This window comes from Anser anser, assembly GCF_964211835.1.
Source record: "Anser anser genome assembly, chromosome: 2".
NCBI lineage: Eukaryota > Metazoa > Chordata > Aves > Anseriformes > Anatidae > Anser > Anser anser.
Window position 1 is genome coordinate 54,107,431 of NC_139721.1, and position 19,932 is coordinate 54,127,362.

A 19,932-nucleotide genomic window follows, 5' to 3' on the forward strand; every position below is an offset into this window, starting at 1 on the left:
TCAGAAGCACACTACTTTCGTCTCTTTCCCGCTAAGCTAGTGGTGACCCGACAAATGATTCCAACAGGGCAAAGAGCACTGCTGAGCTCTTCCAAAAATTCTGACTACAGGATTTAGTTTGAATTGTTTAAAAAAAAAATAGAAAAAACTGACTATCACCCATCATGGAGATGCGTGACTCTGCAACGACTTTCTCTCAGTCCTTTTTGTTTTGTTTTGTTTCTGTCGTGTTTGTCTTGAGAGGTGTGTGAGAGGTTTTGTGACTGGCAGCCACAAAAAAACATGCCACGCAGCGCCTGGGGCTGCCTGCTGACCGTCAGGGCCTGGGAAAGGGAGCCATGCACCCGCATGGGGAGGTGTTCTTCAGACCTGGAGAGCCCTTGTGCAGAGCAGATGGGATCAGCGTGGGATAAGGAAACATATTTAAAGCCACTGCTGTGGGTAACTACCGAGAATTGCACATTTTGGCTCAGCTCCCAAGGCAAAACCAAAGCGTCCACTCACTTCCTCTGTTCAGAAGGAAGGGCTCTCTCTCTGTAGACACAGGGTAATTAAAACCATAGCTGGCTGGTAACTGTTGGAAAAATTTCATCCCAAACCTCTGATTCATAAACCTCACCACACTTTTCTATCAGGAAGTTACTTGGTGAGCTGGTAGAGGCGCGGTAAAGCCCAGCTCTCCGCGGTGCACAGTACCCTGGGGGCAGCCCTCAACACCAGCACGTCCAGATTTTCTGTCCTGGAAGCAGCAGCCTGAAAGCCACAAAAGCCTCTAGAGCCCCAGCTCAAGCTGAGATTAACTTTTAGGTCTGTGGAAGACCACTTAGACAGACTGCTTCAAGCCTGGATCACCACAAGCTCCATATTTCCCTGTTTAATGTCTTTCCATGTCCACCACTTGAGGCAGCACATTCCCCCTTGTTGGTATTTGCTGTGTGATTTTACTTCTCCCAGAATTTCTTCCTTTGTAGAAATTTTGACAAAACGGATTTAATTTCAAACTGGAACAAAACCAAATGTCAAAATAATAACGTTTTTCTGTGAGGCACGCTTGCCTAAGTTTGGCCAGATCTCATTAAAGAGAACTAAGAATGAATGTCCTCAAACTCTGTGCCCCTGATTTATCTTCCAGCTAGGAATCAGCCTGCTCCAAAAGTCCCAAAACCAAGCAATCAAGTTGCCTGAGCAAAGCAATGAATTCAGAGCTGAACAACTTGTGTATAGGGCAGCAGGCACAGAATCATGACTTGTGAGCTGTATTAGCCCGTAGCCCCGAGTGTGACAAGCAGGTCCTGTGGTCAGATTTCACTTTACTTAGTGTCAGAAGCACCCCGTGCATGCTGGTTTGCGTCTTCCTTTGGGACTAGCCAAAAGAATATGGAGAACTGCCTTTGAAAGGCAAACACGTTGACTTGCCGTACCATTCAGGTGTCAGATTTCTAGTGCAATGGGGGATTTAATGTACTTTAAAAATCCAAACATTAATTCCCTTTACTTACTCCCTTCTTCACATCCAGTTCTTGTGACATTTGGTTCTTCTCACAGGTTTTTGAAATTCATATGTGCTCTTACTGGGAACAAGAATGACCTTAAATTCCTGAGTGACTGGGTGGCTCATCAAGATTTCTTTATGAGTAATGAATTCTTCTCACTCCCGCAAAGCTTCAGCATTTAGGCTGTTTTTTCCCTAAGGATATGTCCTCCTGCATTCAAAGCCTGCATGAGATTCTTCCCATGTGTGCTGAGGCAGATTTAGCCTCACCATACATGTGAGGCTCAGCAGCTTTTCATTCTGGTATCAGCATTTAGTTGTTCAGCTTTTACACGGTAGTAAGGATAACTTCTGCTCTTGTAACTACACTGTTATTCCTCCTCCTTTTCTTGCTGTTCTCATTCAACAAAGCTAATAGCAAGGTTATTTATTAAAAAACAAAACAAAACAAAACACCATGATTTGCTCTGCTCCTGAGAGCCGTTAGGTACAGGGAGACGTACCTTGGAAACTGCAGATGATGACAAAGTGAGATTTCTGCATCTTTGTCTCATTATTCTGATGTTCAGCTGTCTCTGACCTCTCTCTACACCTCAACATCCCCACATAATTTAAAGAAAAACACATTTTGGGGAGGAGTGACCATGTTAATAACAAAGGTAAAAGCAATCTTTTCTTCTCTTTTCTTCCCAGAAAGTCTGCTTGCTCTCAACACAAAAAGCTTTCTGTTTATAAATTTGCGAGGTTGAGGAGGTCAATAGATGTTCAGGCTTTTGCAAGTCCTGAGTGATGACAAGTGACAATAAATATTTTTCTTTTCTCCTGGACTTACTTGAACTTCTGCGGAGAGAGAAAGAAGCCTTTTCTTCTGAAAAAGAAAAAAAAAAAAAAAAGAAAAAAAAAACAGGTTGTTTGAAGAGGCTGTAAGTGACAAAATGAGATCTCTTTCACCTTTTTAATGGCATAAAATTAAGTAATAGTTATAAAAGATTTTAAAAGTGCCAGAAGAGGAGCTATTATCCACTTTCCATCTATTTAGTTGTTATGCCAGCTTCTCACACTGTCTAGCACCTTGCAGCTGTTATCGTCGGTGGGATTTAACAAGTGCGCTTTATGCCGCCTCTTTTCCCAGCACAGATTTTCCTCTTTCTCCATATAACAAACCTTCAGGCTCATACAGATTCACAACTTGACACGGATGGCCTGAAGAAATGTCTTTGCTCCGCATGCAGCACGCTGAGTGAGTCGCACGAGAGCAGCCAGGAGGACCAGCTCAGCTCCTCCCACCTCACGGACCTCCTGCCCACCAAGCCCTGCTCCCACCCTGCGGGCACAGCTCATCCCGCTGGGTTTCTCCATCCCCTGCCCTCCAGATGAAGCGTTTGGCACAAACAGGCCTCAGAGCTGGGCCAAAACTCCCCCGGCACCTTTCATTTCTCAGCACATGCTCCTGCGAGCACACCCTCTGTCAGCCAAAGACGAGCTGCGGCCGACCCCAGGACACGACCTGTCTGGGCCCTGTCCACACAGCTTCTGATCTCAGCCCACGGATTTTGGAGAGTGGGGGCTGTTTTAATGTCTTTGCTCTGCTGTTAATTATTAGTGATAAGGGAGCGACGCCGTCCTTTCTTTGGGAATGGAAACACAAAGCCTGTCTTCTCTGAGCAGTTTGCAGAGTAAGATGCTGGCTGACAGCTCAAGGACTTCTTTCAAGACACAAAAGAGAGCACAAAATGATTGGAGTTTGTGTGGGTTTGGCCACGGACAGGGAAGAAAGAGGCTTTGTCAGCCTTTATTCCTCATACTTTCTTCTTATTATTGACCAAACACTCTAACTACACACAAACAGGCTCAGCATCTCACACACAGCTGCTGTTCGCCTTGTCAGTGCTGTGCTTGGAACCAGCCTTCATCATCACATCTATAGTTAACACCACAAAGGATTTTTGGGGAAGTCAAGGGCAAAATTAGCTGAGTCCCTTCAAGTCACTGGAAGGACAGCGAATGCCAGAAGCCCACCCCGGCTGTTCACAGACCGGTGCCATTAGCAGGAGAAAGTGCACGCTAATCAGTAAGTGCTGGCACTTCGTGGCTCTGAAGCATTGGTGGGCTGGCAATTTACCTCTGCTCGCAGCACTGTACCCACTCACAACAATTTACTGTCTTCTCTCCTGTTGAAATCCACCGATATAAACTGCCAGGCAGGTAATTCTTCCTTACAGTCTCATCAATGACACTTACAAAGGTCTGTTTGGAAATTAATAAATCTTACACAAGAAATGAGTAAGGAGAATGAGTGCTGCTTAATTAGGAGGTAACTTATAAGGTAACATCATGAAGTTTTCCCCATCAGATTTCCTTGTTGTTACTCTGCAGATCTCCTCAGAAGACCACTCCTGGTACATGCACGTCCTTCTGAACTTGCAGAGATCAGTTTTCAATTTATTCAGTCCCACCTGAAGCACTTGTGTCCCCCAGGTGTCCTGAGAGCCAGCTTCTTTCGTCACGCTCAGGATGTGCTCAGCTGGAAGAGCTCCATAACCTGCTGCAACCCCAGGCTGCGAGCCCACCCCTGGGCAGCCCACGCTTCTCCCTGTGTTTGCACGGGGAAACGCAGAACCCCCTTTGCCACGGCACAGATCTCACTGGTGGCCTTGCTCAGAGGCAAAATCCACAGGCGGCGAATTCCCGTTTCTCCCTCTGAAGATGTCACTCAGGGGCTCCATCTAGCTCAGTTCCAAGAAGACGGACGTTGTGCAGCTGCTCTCCTGCAATGGAAAGTGCTCAGAGAAAGAGCATTTCTCAGAGCTTTCCCAGAAACTATTGCCATTTCTCACCTAGTTGCCAAGGAAACTAGCAATGGACCCTCGGCAATGCAGAGAGCAGCAAAGAGAAAGATTTGCACACACCTGAAGAGTGTGAATGCTCTTCCACAAGAAAATTTCCATGATTATTGCCATGGGTTACTTACACAGAAAAGCTCCCATGAAAATTCACAGAGTCCCTTACTGACCTGAGATAGTCTGAGGGACGTGTCCACTTACACTCCATTGCAATGTGGAAATGGGAGTATCACAATATCATTCAGAAATGTAGTTTGGGGCATCATACCTTCTCTCGCCCACCATTTTTTTAAATCTTAAAAACACCTTTAAAAATAATACTTCATTGTATTTTTATTCTCTTAAACCTACACCTGCGATTTTGTCACTGAGATATGTTTATTCATTTTTGACAGCATGCTCCCCAGTGAGCTTGGTTTGATCTGGCTGATTTGGACAAAATGTATTTATAGATAGCACATTACATGAGCAGATGCAGTCTCAGGACCAAATCACAATTTCTCTCGGAGGCATTTTGTGAGGACAAATGTATGAGGATTGGTAGAGAGCTCAGAAACTATACTGTTGAGGACAAATTGATTTATTTTAACAGGATTTATACAAGCAATACATGTGTTCTGCAGATTCACACTTTTACCTGTTTTATTCAGAGGTTCTCTTTCATCATAGAAGTACCGGGCAACTGAATGAACGTAGAAAACACATCACGAGTACATTGTGGCCAGTTTCTCAGCTGACCTAAACTCTTTGCACTGATTTCAAGGTGTTGCAACAAATCAAAGACACCCTGTAGGCGTTCTGACATTTCAAATACTTGTAAATATCTCAGATCACAGGGAGTAGTGCAGCGGCTGCAGATAAAACAGCTCCCCTTCTTTGGCCCACAGGAACAGTCATGGACACCCAGAGGAAACGATCGAAGTGATCAGTCCAGAGGTGTGAAAGCTCTGAAGCGCTCCATTCACTCGAAGTGCCTACAGGTGGGTACTGAGCAGCAGCAGGCTCTTAACAGTGGTGCAAGGAAGCCAGCAACCAGAAAGCACGCCTGGCTATGGGCCTGCTCTCATGCTCTGCTGCAGCAGTAGAGAGAAACTGAGTGCATCCTAGCCAGGCCATGCTGAAGTCCTGCTCCACAAACTACTTATGAAAGCCCAAGTCTTCTGTAAACACTAGGAATAAGAAAAGGGGAAAAAAATAATAATAAAAGCAGGCTATTTGCACCAACAAACCACCAGTTTACATGTGAGGCTTCAGAAGGGCAATGTCTTTAGATACCTGACTTCACTATATGCTCCTGCTTTCTAGCCCTCTCTTTCCATGGAAGCCAGGATGGAAAACCTTGCCGGGAAAACTTTGCCTCACTAGGTAAGAGATACAGAGAGAGAGGACACAGCGTGGTGGAAGCTCAGGACGTTCATACAGCTTGTCATCACCACTCCACACAGAAGCAATGCTCAGGTCTGGGGGACTTTTTACAGAGTAAACCGACCTGCGTGCAATTAGCACCAGGGTGTGTTTGCACAAAAACAGGTTCCACCCTGACTGCCTCCACAAAAGGGCAAGCAGTGTGGCTGTGAGAATGTGGTCATCCTCAGAAACAACTGGTTTTGTTCACTTTCTTGTCTCTGAACGTCATCTTTAGCAGAAGCAATATAAGAAATAAGGCACGTCACAAAGCTTGTTTACACCTACTGCAGGCTTTGACTATTTACATCTGTTTGAGATAAAATCTGAATTGTTGTCATAGGCTTCAGCATCTTGCATTAGGGCATTTCCCTGGGCTATATTGCTCTCATCCATGCCCCATTATTTTTTTTTTAATTAGAGTTGGTCTTTTGACTATACAAAGCACTTATTTTAAAATAAATTAATAGATTTATCATTAACCAAATAAATAAATCTTGCTTAAAATATGACATTTGTTTGGGGCTGGTCAAATTATTTGTGGTCTTCATGTTCCACTGGTCACTGTCTGTCCAGATATGGTCCTGGGCAACCTGCTCTGGGTGTCCCTGCCTGAGCAGAGGGGTTGGAGCAGATGACCTCCAGAGGTGCCTTCCAACTCAACCCTTCTGTGATTCCCAGATTCCGTACTACAAACTGAGGTGGTCGCTGGGAGGCGCAGTACAGTGTACAACAAAAATCTGGCACAGCTCTAGCAGCCATTCCCTACGAAGTTGTAATAGTGGTTATGTTGCCTCCTGGGATTAAGTATTTGGTGACTTGAGCAACCTGCATGTGAGGGATGGGTATAGTAAGTCACTGTGTCCTACAGAAACTACAATGAGAAAATGCTCAATGCTGTCCATCATTTGTTTTATTTCTGTGTGCTCAGATTCAGTCTATTCACTCACTAATATACACTGTTTGTCAACTGCATCCCAAGTGTATTCTCAGTGAATCAAGTAAGGTGCACCAGAGATACATTTAATGGTTTATATATTTATAGTTTAGATGAACTAGTTTAATTTTAGCAAGTTGACACTACTGCCTCATACTTCATCCTACTAACAGATTTATGTCTAGGGTTTTTGTTCATCCATTATTCCTTGCACTGTTCGGTTTGTCTTTCTTGCCCTTATTCTTAGCAGACTGGTGATGCACACAGCTCCCTCTCTGGGGCCAAAGACACTTTCAATTCTTCCTCTTGCATTAATAACACAGACAGACAACTTGTCTTCTGAGGGCTTTTTACTGTATTTTGGTGCCTCATATTCTATGAAAAGATATACTGCTATGAAAAGAGTCATTGTAGTTGCTTTCTCCTACTTTATCCTCAGGGTACTGTCATTGTTATCTATTAGCTACAGAATAGCCTGAGTTTTTCATGTTTCTTAATAGTCTTGTTTATTATTTACTGCTCCTTTCACTAGAATATCAGCTCATCTCTGCCCTTTGCTATGTATCGGGCTTCAACCATTATGATTTTGCATTGTTGTTTCACCGTCTTCTATAAAAGCACTCAGAGGGGGGAGAACACATAGCTCCTATGGCTGTGGAAAATGTAACTGCGTGTTCTACTGAGAGTGACCTTTCAGCATCAGATGCAGCATCTGCATCAGGATTTTTCATAAACAGGTTCATAGGGCTGGGTTTTTTAAGTCTTTTGCTTTTGCCTGAGAGTGCCCTCCTTTGACAATGCATTGAAAGTCTTTAACAATGTCTTGAAAGAAAACACTACAAAGTTGTTCCCTGTTTTTACCTATGTATGAAACAGAAGCTCTTGAGAGGGATGAGAAGAGGGCTGCTTGGTGATATGCCAGAGACAAGGCCCTATATGAAATCCTGATGCATCCGTGATTTATATTCTCATTGACCACATGGTTTTGCACAGTAGATCCAGCTGCCGTTCACCAGATCATTAAAGGTATGAGTCTCTACATATTCCTTTTCCAGCAAAGTAGAGCAGTAATACCTAATAAACAAATTACTGTTAGGCAAGTTCCAACACGTACAAGCAGCCTGTTAATGAAAATAACTTGCATGGCTGCAAAAAAAATTCATGGAGGACTCTCTTAAAGGGCTATTAAGTTTCTCCTGGGGTTTTCTCCACAACGGGAGCCTAGCAGTTACAAACAAGCAACCCTTCATCTAAGCCAGGGCAGAGCTTTTTGTTGTGGTGGTGCTTTGTTCTGCTTTGTCAGTCCGACCAACATAACCGAGCTCTGGACTTCGTTCCACCCTTGCCAGAAGTCCCAGAGAACATACCTGCAGCCACTACAGCTCCTCCAGGTTTGGCTTCAATTTGGAGATGTTCACAGCTGAGTGAGAGATTTTTGTAATCACAGAAGGGCAGGGAGGAAGAGAATGTTACTATAAGCCAGGCTTGTCTTGGCCATAGCAATAAATTGCTCATGGCCAATTTCAGCTAATGCTGGCCTTTCTGCATGAAATTATCGCATTTCTTTGAATCTCCAGACTAAAACCGAAGTGTCCCCCTCTGAGCTGGCTGCCAAAGGGCCTTTAGGACAATAGCTTTGACCAAGCTGTTACCAGAGGCATGTACTCCCTTGGAGTCCTCTGTGAGTTTACGAATACACCCGGTGCCAGGGCTGCTCAGCAGTGACTCAGCAGCAGGAAATCTGATGTAGATCTTCCTCATCGCACGCCCAGGGCGCAGCTGCTCCCTGCTTCCTAGCAGTAACAGGGGCACCACAAACGGCTTCTGTTAAAGATATATTTCCCTTCCTACTGCAACCCCTGTGCCCACAGTCTACCCCTGTGAATGTGAATGAACCTTTGTACAGGTTCTCTTCGCTCCTTCCCTCTCTCAACAGATGTGATGGCGAGATTTTGGAGAAGCAGAGACCCACTTACAAACCTAAGCAAAGCAACCTCAGCGGGGGTGTGCAGATGTTTATTTGAGTGCTCCTTCTCTTTTATTTCCCTCGAAAGATGTTGTCAGGCCCCACCTCGCCCGTGCTGGAAGTTGCGGGAGCTGAGGAGGATCGCTTTGGGGCTGGCTGGGGCTCGGTGCAGCTGCTATGAGGTAAAGCTGCTCCATAATCCCCACCGCGTCAGCTTCCTCTGCCTGCAAGCCATCGCTGCGTGCTCGCAGCACCGCAGTTACAGACACGCTCTGGCATTATGTGCTGATTACATGGCCGGCTGCTTGATTTATTCGCTTTCTTAATTTGCTTCTGCCTGCTGTTTCTCCTCTGTGTAAAGATCCTGCCTTCTGAGCATCATGTTTTTTTCCCCTGCATTTAAATCGCAGCAGTGTCCTTCTATGGGCTCCACACAGACACGGATGTACACGGCTGTCTGTCTGTACGTGCCCCACAGTCACAGCCCGGCCCAGCAGCAGCCGCAGGCCGCGGGCCGGAGCAGGGCCGGGGCGGCGCTGCCGCGGCGCCATCTCGCGTCGTCCCGCGCGGGGCCGGGACGGACAGGGGCGGCGGGGTGGGCCCGGGTTCGAGACCCGAGAGGGGCCGTGAGGGGCCGTGAGGGGGGAGGAGGGCTGCTGCCCCACCGCGGCGTCCTGCTGGGGTCCGGCGTCCTCCGGTAAACTCTCTTCAGGAGCCTGGGTTCTCCGGGGCTCCATTTTGCAGCCGGCTCTCGTCAGTGTTTTTATAAATGATCTGGACACCGGAGTCAAGTGCACACAGAGTTTGCAGATGACACTAAGTTAGGAGGAGCTGTTGAGTCCCTCAAGAGCAGCAACAAAATAGAAGCTGGGCGGTCACCAGTATGAAGTGCAACAAGAGCAAGTGCTGGATTCTGCACCTGGGACAGAGCAACCCTGGCTGTGTGTACAGACTCTGGAGAACATCCTCACAGGAAGGGATCTGGAGGTTCTGGCCGATGGCAAATTGAACACAAGCCAGCAGTGTGCCCTGGCAGCCAGGAGGGCCAGCCACGTCCTGGAGCCTATCAGGCACAGCACGGCTAGCCGGTCGAGGGAAGGGATTGTCCCGCTCTGCTCTGTGCTGGTGCGGCCTCACCTCGAGTGCTGTGTGCAGTTTTGGGTGACACAATGTCAGAAGGACATAAAACTGTTAGAGAGTGTCCAAAGGAGGGCTACAAAGATGGCGAAGGGTCTGGAGGGCAACACGTATGAGGAGCGGCTGAGGTCCCTTGGTTTGCTCAGCCCCGAGCAGAGCAGGCTGAGGGGAGGCCTCATGGCGGCCTGCAGCTCCCTCACGAGGGGAGCGGAGGGGCAGGCGCTGAGCTCTGCTCTCTGGGGACAGCGACAGGACCCGAGGGAACGGCGTGGGGCTGGGACAGGGGAGGGTCAGGCTGGGTGTTTGTGTGGTCCTGTGTGGAGCCAGGAATTGGACTCAGTGATCCTTGTGGGTTCCTTCCAACTCAGGAGATTCTGTGATTCTATAATTACAAATTGTTCAGGCTCTCTGAACCCCACCAGCTGTGCCTGTTGCTCTGTAGCCACTCTTGTATTGAGATGTACATGTACATAGATACCCTGTGGATGCAAATTCACGGGCTGCAAAGCTCAGGCTCATCACCAACAATGGTCTCTCTGCTATTCTCCATACTCCCAGTGGTCTTAAACTGGTACATGGACGCTTCTTCAGGAAGGCTCCATGCCACTTCTCCAGTATCTCAGGCTACCATCCAATAACCTTGTAAGTGCAACAATGCCAGAAACCAGATACAAGGAAAGACATCTTCAGGGGAGGGTATTTCTTTCCACTGTTTGCACCTAACAGTAGCAGTTTCAGTTTGCTGTGAGTGAAACATTTTTTTTACAGAGCATAAGCAACTGCACAATTCAAGTCAGTGATGAACTGAACTCTTCAATGCCAGTTCAATGAAGAGAAGAATTCAAGAAGTGGCATAGCAGAGAGGAAGGGAAAAAAAAAAAAAAAAAAAAAAAAAGGAAAAAAAAAAAAGCAGCACTGAGAACAACACATACATTGTTAATTGATCCATATAGACTTCTGGTCATTAAAAAAGAAAAAAAAAATAGGAAAAACCCTCAGTAAGTTCAGGAAAGTGGAGAAACATGAAATATTGCCAGGGGAAGAAATGAACTGAAGGAAACTCGAGAACACAGAAATATCTGTTAAAAGAAAGAGTTAAAAAGGACAGGGTAAATGACTACCCTACAGAAAAGGTGAAGGGCTATTTTAACATCATGACTATTTTTATTTAGTTTCTTCCCTTCTTAATCAAAGGTCATGCAGTTGGCAACTGGAAATGCAGTATTGTCATGATATCATTCTCTTTTAGAAGTAATTTCAAAATATGCTTCTCTATTGCCACTAACTTTTGCATATATTTGCCTCCTACATTCCTCCAAGAGAGAGCAAAAGCAGGCTTGGGAAAGGATGAACCAAATGTAAAGAAGGCGAAAGAGTATAACCAAACTGATTCTAAGTGTCTAATTCCCATGTATTTAAATGGTCTTCAGGAGAGTTCATGACATATTGCTTTCTTTTTCTAGTCTTTATTTTTAAACATCTGTAATACTAAACAATTTTGTCATACTATTAAACATTGTCATACGCCAAATAATAAAAAGTCTCTGAGAGGATTTGGGGAATTTATCACTTTAATAAATAATACCCTGTGCTTATTTGTACAAAGTATATAACAAAAAATGTAAGCCCTTTTATAATGTCCCCAAATTCTTATTTGCAATCTAGAAAGTCAATGCCTGCTTACCTTCAGTTGAACTAACACCTATTAAATATAAAAGCTGTTAGAATAGCTGCATGTTTTTGACCAAATTAGAGGGTTTCTGCTTTCATGGTGTTAATGATTGAGAATATGGAACAATAAATACACATTCCTCAATAAGTGAATGTGCATTTAACCTTGTACCAGTTTGAAATGACCGCACATAATTTCCATTATTATGTGACACCAGGTTATGATTATCAGGAGTTTCTAAGTAAAAAGATATCAAATGTACTTCATTGATTCTGTGCTAGGAAAGAAGAATAGAAGGCTGCTGAAACAAGATGAGAAGTCCAACTGGGTCTTTCACCTCATGCTCCCCATGCAAGCCAGCAACCCTACCCTATGCCACAATGGCACTAACCAGCGAAATCCTGAAAGCCTCAGTCATTCTCCCAGACCACATTTGCTGACATGTTCATGTGGGTGAACAAATGCGGGTGAAGGCAGTTTCATTTCAATAGCAGCAAAGAGGCTGTAAGCGCTCAGCAAATATGTGATCAGACTATTCATATTTAAAGCATGTAAGCAGAAATTCAGGTATCCAATCTAGGGCATGATGTTTTGGAAATTGTAGCTCTAGCCAGCTCCTTGCATGAAGGCACACGAAAGGGTTCGGTGCTTCTCCTTGAATCAGGCAGGTGAACAGATAGTGCCTTGGCACATTGCTCTAGGCAGCAATGCCCATATGAGCATTGCATGAAATGGGTGCTGAGCTCATCAGTAAGTGGAAAAAACTGCCTACAGTCATAAATCTGTACATGTTTGTTGGTGCAATCAGCACAGCTATTGTGAACTCTTCCAACTCCATATGGTGGGGTACAGTCTTATGTTTTGTTATAACCATTCAGGAGACTGTATTTTTTTTCTTGGGTTCATTGATGATAGAACTCTGTGGAGAAGAACTGCATTGTGCTACTAAACGTAGTGCGGGATAGTAGGTCTGGCTTAGCTCCATCATCAGCTCTGCATAATTTATTAATATTTTTATTTGCTCTTTTCAGTCCATACTGTGGCAGTTTGGAGCGAGCAGATATAAACCTGTACTTACAATGCAGGCATTAGGGAAAGAGAGGAGGCAACTCAATCATAACTCAAGGGAATGTCTGTCACCTATAAAATCGATGTCAGAAAATAGAAAGAGTAATAAAAGAAAAGGAATATACGGTAATGGATATCGGCATTGCACAGACAAAACAATGAAGGCACTGCTTTACCGTAAATCTGTGGTATGAAGCAAAGATCACAAAAGTTAGCTGTGGATTTTGGACAGCACTCTGTACTGGTCTTATACAGCCATCACACACTCAAAGACACATAAAGCAGGTATAGGTTACCCCTGAGGTCAACAATAACTTAGTTATTCTATAATTTTTTGAGCAGGTGAAGCATTAGATGATCATTTGTGGTGTTTGCCCATCCCTGAAGCCTTTTATAACGTTGTCATTTGGAAATCCCAAGTTTACAGATTGTATCACCTTACAAGAGTGTAACAAGTTTATGACAGCCGACTTTTCCCCTTTCCACATTCCTTGCCTAAAAAAAAAAAAAGGAACAATAGATAGAAAGAAGCTTCAGCGTTGATTCACTTGTCATCAAAATACACTGTCAGCTCTTTGGGGGCTCAGGGAGGTTTTTGCTTTACATCCTAAAGTCTGTGGAACCCTGTATGTGATATGATTTTCGTGTAGATTTTAGAGACTTCCAGAGAAGACACTGTCTTCATGAGGGAAATGCAGCAGGACTCAACCTACAACATGCCGAAGAGCGGGCAGGCTTGCTGAGCCCCCCTGCCAGCTCAGTGTGTGAGAGCACGCACAGGTAGACCTCTGTGTGCGCATGTATGTGTGCATGCATAAGCTGTGCTCATAAATACGTTTTACCCATCAGAGAAAACAAAACGATAGCAGCTGGTAGGAGACGGCATGTTTTATAACTGCCTGCTAATTTTTCCATAGCTCATTGCAGAGCATTTTAGAACAGCGATCTTGCCAGTAAGTGCCAGTTCTTTTCGTTCAGTTCAGTTTAATAGCTTAATAACACGTAATTGGTGTTCTTGGGTACTGGTAGTAAAAGGACACTATGCTCCATTAAGTCCAGGATATTTATTTTGAGAAAATGAGTGAGTGCACAATTTTCTGGGAGCACTAATAGACTTAAATGGATTTCAAAAAACCTTTTACCATTAAAGAATAAGACTCAAATATGGGTCACATGCTCCGCTCCCAGGATGAGTCCAGGACGCAGTCTGTCACTCACTCATTCTTCATTAAAGAAATTTTGCAGCTCTTGCCAGCAGTGCTCCCGATTCATACGCCTGTGAGTGGGATCAGACTCAGGCCTCCTATGCTTTGAGTAGACTGTATTCTTTATAAAAAGGACGTATGTTTTTGAAGCAAGTTAATTCAGCATTTTGATTGCAAGGCTATCCAACGGAAGTACCCCCTAGAAAATCTGCTGCTGTCCAAAGATTCATCCGCGCAGAGGGATGTTAGTCTCGGGGTGTTTTTAAAGTTCTTCTATTGACTGGTGGGTTCTGTGTTTGAACATCCCACACCCTTTCCTCCAGAGCTCATGGGCAACAAACTGTAATGTAACACGCTCTGCTGCTTCCTCTGGACTCTGACTCAGCACCATGTTTACGTGGCCGCTAAGTTACAGGGATACTTACACGGACTGATCGCTCTTGGAGGTTGTTCAGCATTTCCCATGTCCGTGGAGCACCGCACCCTTCCCACACGTAAGATTTCTTAGTCCTGAGTCTTTAGCACAAAGATGTGTTTAGCAATTCTTCTCCAACCTCTCATTTCTGATTAACGGTTATTTTATGTGGTGCATCGTCTCAAGCCTTTCAGACTAGCCTAAAATGTTGATGTCGTAAGCAAAGCAAACTTGCTAAGAGAAAAGCAAACTTGGAAGAGAAAATCTGATCGAAGAGATGTGACGTACACAGTTCAACCCATGTGGCACTGGGCAAGTCTTGCCTATGGTTCCTTCATGTCACTGGGGGGTAGTTGGGATTTTTTCTGTTACTCTAGCATGAGTACTTAATTCCCTTCTGATCAGGCTGTCTCATCACCCTTCTCCCCAACATCTCTCAGTTAATCTAGTTAGATGTTATGAACATCTCTCATTCTCCTTCCCTCTTCCTTTAAATAATGTACCCTCTGTTGAGGAGATGGAAGGTTTTTCTTCAAAATATCTGGTATAAATGCATACATCTCTTTCAGAGTATGTGTCTTGCTTCAGTTTAACAAACTTAATTCCCCATTGCTACTACAACTAGTAAAACTTCTTGGGAAAATCTACCCATTTTATACCCTCGTCACTCATCTCATGTCTAAATAAAACCAGATTCAATTAGTGAGCCAGCATGCTGTGTGTGCTGAGCTGGTGCTTGGCATATAAACAATAAAACAACAAAACATACAAACAATAGTAGAAAGAAGACTTCACATTTCACTTTTTATCACGTCATATTTTCTCTTGCAGTATGCATTTGGAATATTGTCCTGCAACAATATTTTCATTTTGAATTTTGTTTTTATAGACTGCTTTTCTTTTGTAAATCCCCCTCCCATAAATATGGCAATGTGAATTATCTACGGATGATTCATTTATCCTGCTGACAGCTAGGCTGTCCAATGAATTAGAAACAATCACAGCTCCATGACATCTAATTATACTTTCCCTCTCTTTTTTTCTGTTTTAGAGGAAAGCAAGGTCTTAATATGCAATAATGCATAAAGAAAAGGTTTTAAATATATTTGAGGGCTTTCATTTGAGTTAAAATATTTTTTCTTTTAATTCACTAGCCAGATATGCTGAATTTACATGATCTTCTGCAGAGAGTTGTAATGTTCTATTGAACACCGGAGTTATGACATAGTATAAATATTCAATAAAAATTTTGATAATTTCTGTCTCTAGCTGCAGCTTCTCCGTATGCAACGATGCTTTTATTTGAGCACACAGATTAACTTCACCAGTCCGTACCCTTATACTCTCTTCCTGGAGTGTGGGGTGCATTGTTCTCTGCTCAGGAGGTTTGAGGTCCCTCAGCTCTTGGGACTGTTGACCTGGAGCCAGCCTCTGGTGTCATTCGGAGAAGCATGCGAGCAGCTTACCTCATACCCACCACCAATGACTTTAAAGGTAGTGGTGCTAAAAGAGAGTTCCTAAACATGGTTCAGAGGACAGATGGAAAGCCGAAATTGAATCTGTAGTCCATAACACCTACAGCAGCAGGGAAAGCCCTAAATAGCTTCTTTCATCACCAGCCATACTGGGACCAGCAATGTGACTCCTTGTTCACGAGTATGCTTCTGCTGTGAGAAGCCATCCTACGTATTCAAGGGCTACCTCTGAGAACCAGGGCTTACAAGTTTGGATCTGTAGCTTCTCCATGAAGACAATCGGTAGAAATAAGGTGTCGCAGAACTGGAGTGTGAAAGGGAGGATCTGCTTCTCGCAAGCTCAAGGAGGTGACTCACACAGAGCAACACTTCTCTCCAATTTGATGAGTACTTGCTAAAAGAGAATGTCCCCTTCAACACTTTTACCTTCTAGTACAACTTTTTGCACTGATCAAGCTGATCATATTGGCCCCCATCTAGCTGAGAGCAGGGCCGAGTGTCATCTTGCTTTGTTTAGCTCCACATTCATCCATATGGATCAAGTCCCACAAAAGCTTACACTTGCCAGCTGGCAAAAAGCCACAAAACTTATTGTTTCGCCATGCCTCCAGTCTTCGGTGAACACAATCGCTGACATCAAGGTCATCGTGCCCTTGTATGCACCACTGTCATTTTTGCCAGCAGGGCTGAGGAGCTGCAGGGTGCCCGACAGCCAGCCGTAGGAGAGTGATGTGGTGGATCTGGCTCAGAATTATAAAGCAGAGGAGCAGCAGGCAGACAAAGGTGGTAAGTCCTGCTCTCTGTAAGTAAAGGGGGTTTGGCTCTGGAAGAGGTGTTGAAATTATCCGTAGGGCACGTAAATGCCCCTGCTATTTTCTTGTGTGCACCTACGTGTCCTGATGTCAACTTCGTGCAGAGTTCTCTGCGCTGGTTTTCACTCAGGTGACGAACACAAAAAATGTCACCCACCAGTGGGCAAAGTAATGCAAACAATAATCCAACTGAAGGAAATCGGGAAGAAAATCAGAAGATTGTCTCAAATCTGCATATGCTTTAAACTTAATAAAATACCAACTGCCAACTAAATGCCTTGAGGTTACTAACTGCTCAGAAATTGAAGGCTAAGAGCCATGAAATTATCAAGATTCACAATTATGTTTAACGTGGCTGCTGAACCTCAGTATAATTAGTATTGACTACCTCTGCTAATCAATCTAAAGCAGATGTTGGAAATAAGAGGCTAAAATGTGCAATCTTGGGTGCCAAAAGTTCATCCAGAGGTCCTATTTATGGTATGCCGTTGCTTTGTTATGTTTTTTTTTTTCTTCAGTGAGAATCAAAAGATGTGGTTTAGAACCATAACTGACAAAAACCCATTTTAATAACTATTCTGGGCTTATCTCAACGTGCATACGAGCATGCCTGTTTGGAAGATTTCTGGCTCTTATGTATGCATTTTATAACTGTTGCTGAATTTGGCAAACAGCCACTTAAAGGCAAATATAAAATTTTACTGCGAGTATCTCATAATTAGTTATATTATAACTTACAGTGTTACATACTTTCAGTATGTATATTTACTTGTTTCAGTATGTATATTTACTACAATATTTACTTGTTTGTTCGCAGGGTTATGGGATGCAGTCACAGAACTGTCCGTAAAAAAGGATTTGATTAAAGGAGAACAGGCTCCGCTCCAGGAAAGCATTTGTTCACTTGCTTCAGCCTGCCTGTAGTCACAATGGTCCTTACACATATTCTTGGAAGATCATTTCCAAAATATGTGCAGAATGAATTAAAGAATTTCAGTTGCCTTACTGGCTCTTGAAACTTAATATAGCTTTCAAAAGCAGCTATAGCCCAAATAGAATTATTATTTCCTTGAGGTCTGAGTAAACTGTCATTTAAATTGAACTTGCAGATAGTACCTGCAAAAACACCATCTGGCAACTCTCATGATATTGAAGTGGTTAAGTTTTCATGGAACTTGGAAGAGAAAGAAAAACTTTCCTAGCAGAAAGCAAAGAACATAGAAAATTGTCTATCTTTGCAAAGTTTAATGCAGAAGCAAGCAGTCTTCATAGTAACAGTAGGGCAAGTTATATCAACATTAACTTAATGCATTCCCTCTTAAAAGAGGTCATTAGCAATAGTAAGTAAATCGCAGACCCTTCTGTCTATCTGTCTGTCTGTCTGTCTGTCTCACAAATCTGGAGTGCATTTGTGAGGGAGTGGCTTCAAATGTTGACTCAAATAATTCCATTTGTGCTGAAACCTCTGAAGCCTGAAATACAGCTCCTGAATCGTCCCCAAAGCTGATCTCCAAGATTTTTTTCTACTCTGGCATAAGTGAAAATAAAGAAGGAAAAATCAAGTTGCCTTTGCATGATTGTTTTCAACGACCCAGTTAGAAATCTACGGTGAGTTTCTTGAAAGTTTAGGGAAAAGTCACGCAGAGAAAATGTAACCCTTTTTTCGCACATCTCGTGCTTCCTGATGCCACCAGCTGCATAACAAAGCCTTCATGCAGACAGAAGTCATGCTCTCCTTTCGCACCACGTCTTCCACCTCCTCAGCCCGGGAGCCCCAGCCTAAGCTCTGTGCCTCCAGCTCTGCCCCCGCTCCATGCCTGCAGGCAGAAGTGGCAGCGTTTGTGCACAGGGAGCCTAAAACTGTTCCCCAGGGAGGCAGCAGTGCCTGGACCTTGCAGACTGCAAGCATGAAGGTTACAATGTGGAGGAGAATACGGCTCTTCTCCTGTAAGGCTGCTCACAGAAAGAGCTGAGAAACACTAGAGGCAGGGAGAAATGGCGAGGATCTTGAAAGTCTTGAGAGCGTTTTAAATGATCCCTGCACAGACACAGCAGGTTACACACGCTATGGAAATTGGAAATCTTTTTGCAAAGTTGTATGCTCTAGCTATCCAGCTCCTGGATAGCTCTGTTGGCTTAAAAATACCTTTTACAAAGTATTTTCCTTCATAAACTTTTTTTGTTTAAGTTTTGAAAATGAATTGATTGAATGTGAAACCTTAAGGATTTGGTTTTCCATCAATCATTTGACTTTGTATGCTAAATCAGCAAGGCAGCTGGAGGAGCAGTTATGTAAGCAGTAACAAGACAGCTGCAGGTTATTGTTTCTTCATACTATTCCTATAAGCTCATTTGTTGTTCAGAAATCATTCAGAACCCTGACAGAAACCTTCCAAAATCTGTGTTTAAAACACATTGAGCCGTCTTCCGTCACGCAGTCATCTGCTCAACACCACAAGTAGTTCCAAAAATCTCCCGTGAAATCCTTTTAAAAATAGAGTTTCCCACAAACATATAGCTTTTGGAAGTGTCAGACCAGCTGCCAGAGGTTGCATCTGCCTGTTGGGGGCCCAGCACCGGAGAAATACACAAAGGTAGAGGAGCAGCTGCAGCGAGACGCCCTGCTGGACCAAGTCCTCCTGGCCACGGCTGAGGCTGAGCAGACTGACTGACTTACTTGTTCCACTTGGAGAAGTAGTTAGGTTAGTAAGATGCATCTTGCTGTGTTAGGTGGGCCTAGATACCCACATGGCACAGGTCTCAACTCCGAGTCCTTCATGTCTGCTTGAGCGGTCCTAGGTGCAGCCACAGCTGATCGTGTGGCATTGAGGTTATGGCAGCAGTAGTATTTAACCAATCCTTCCTCTACCAGGCTGTGTTTCTGCCAGCCGGACCACTATGAAGTTCCTAATAACCAGAGAGTGTTTATGGGCCTTTACCCTCCAGCTGTGGCAGGCGAGTTCTTGGTGCCTCGAGTGCCCTTCCCACCAGCGAGAGGTGGGTCCCTCCAGCAGCAGAAATAAAAGTTTCAGGAAGCACCACCTACAAGTTTAAAGCTGAAATAGATTCTCACCACCATAATTGCACATTAACGAGAGCAGCTGGAAGACTGTCCAACAGGTCTCTAGGGAAGGAATCATAGCATGCCAGGTTGGGTACATCCTTCTTGTCACATATGAATAATAACATCAAAAATGTACCTTCACTTTCTAAAATATACAAGAAACATATAAACAGCTCATGTCTCAACACAGTATTACACTGCGAGTTAGTTATATGAAGCTCTTCTTAATCATTTGTTTCATGGCCTTTGTGGGACAATACCAGGAAAAGGCTGTGCTTTTTTAACCAACAGAAATATTTCCTGAATTCCTTTGATTGCAACCAGCTTTGCAGGCACATGCTCACAGACTTGGCCTCTCTTCCAAACTCTCTCTTTTACATGTGTGCCTACATACAGACCCCATGGAGACTGCTGCACCACGGAGATGAACTGGAGCTCTGCA

The 19,932-nt window shown here is 44.0% G+C and overlaps 1 long non-coding RNA gene across 1 annotated transcript; it reads left to right on the plus strand.

Annotated features, from left to right (window-relative positions):
- The first annotated feature begins 7,845 nt into the window (after positions 1 to 7,845).
- On the plus strand, positions 7,846 to 19,129 carry LOC310894770. The gene is made up of 3 exons (XR_014580152.1): positions 7,846 to 8,824; positions 16,299 to 16,400; positions 17,244 to 19,129. It is a non-coding gene; the product is annotated as an uncharacterized lncRNA (long non-coding RNA).
- The last annotated feature ends 803 nt before the right edge of the window (positions 19,130 to 19,932 follow it).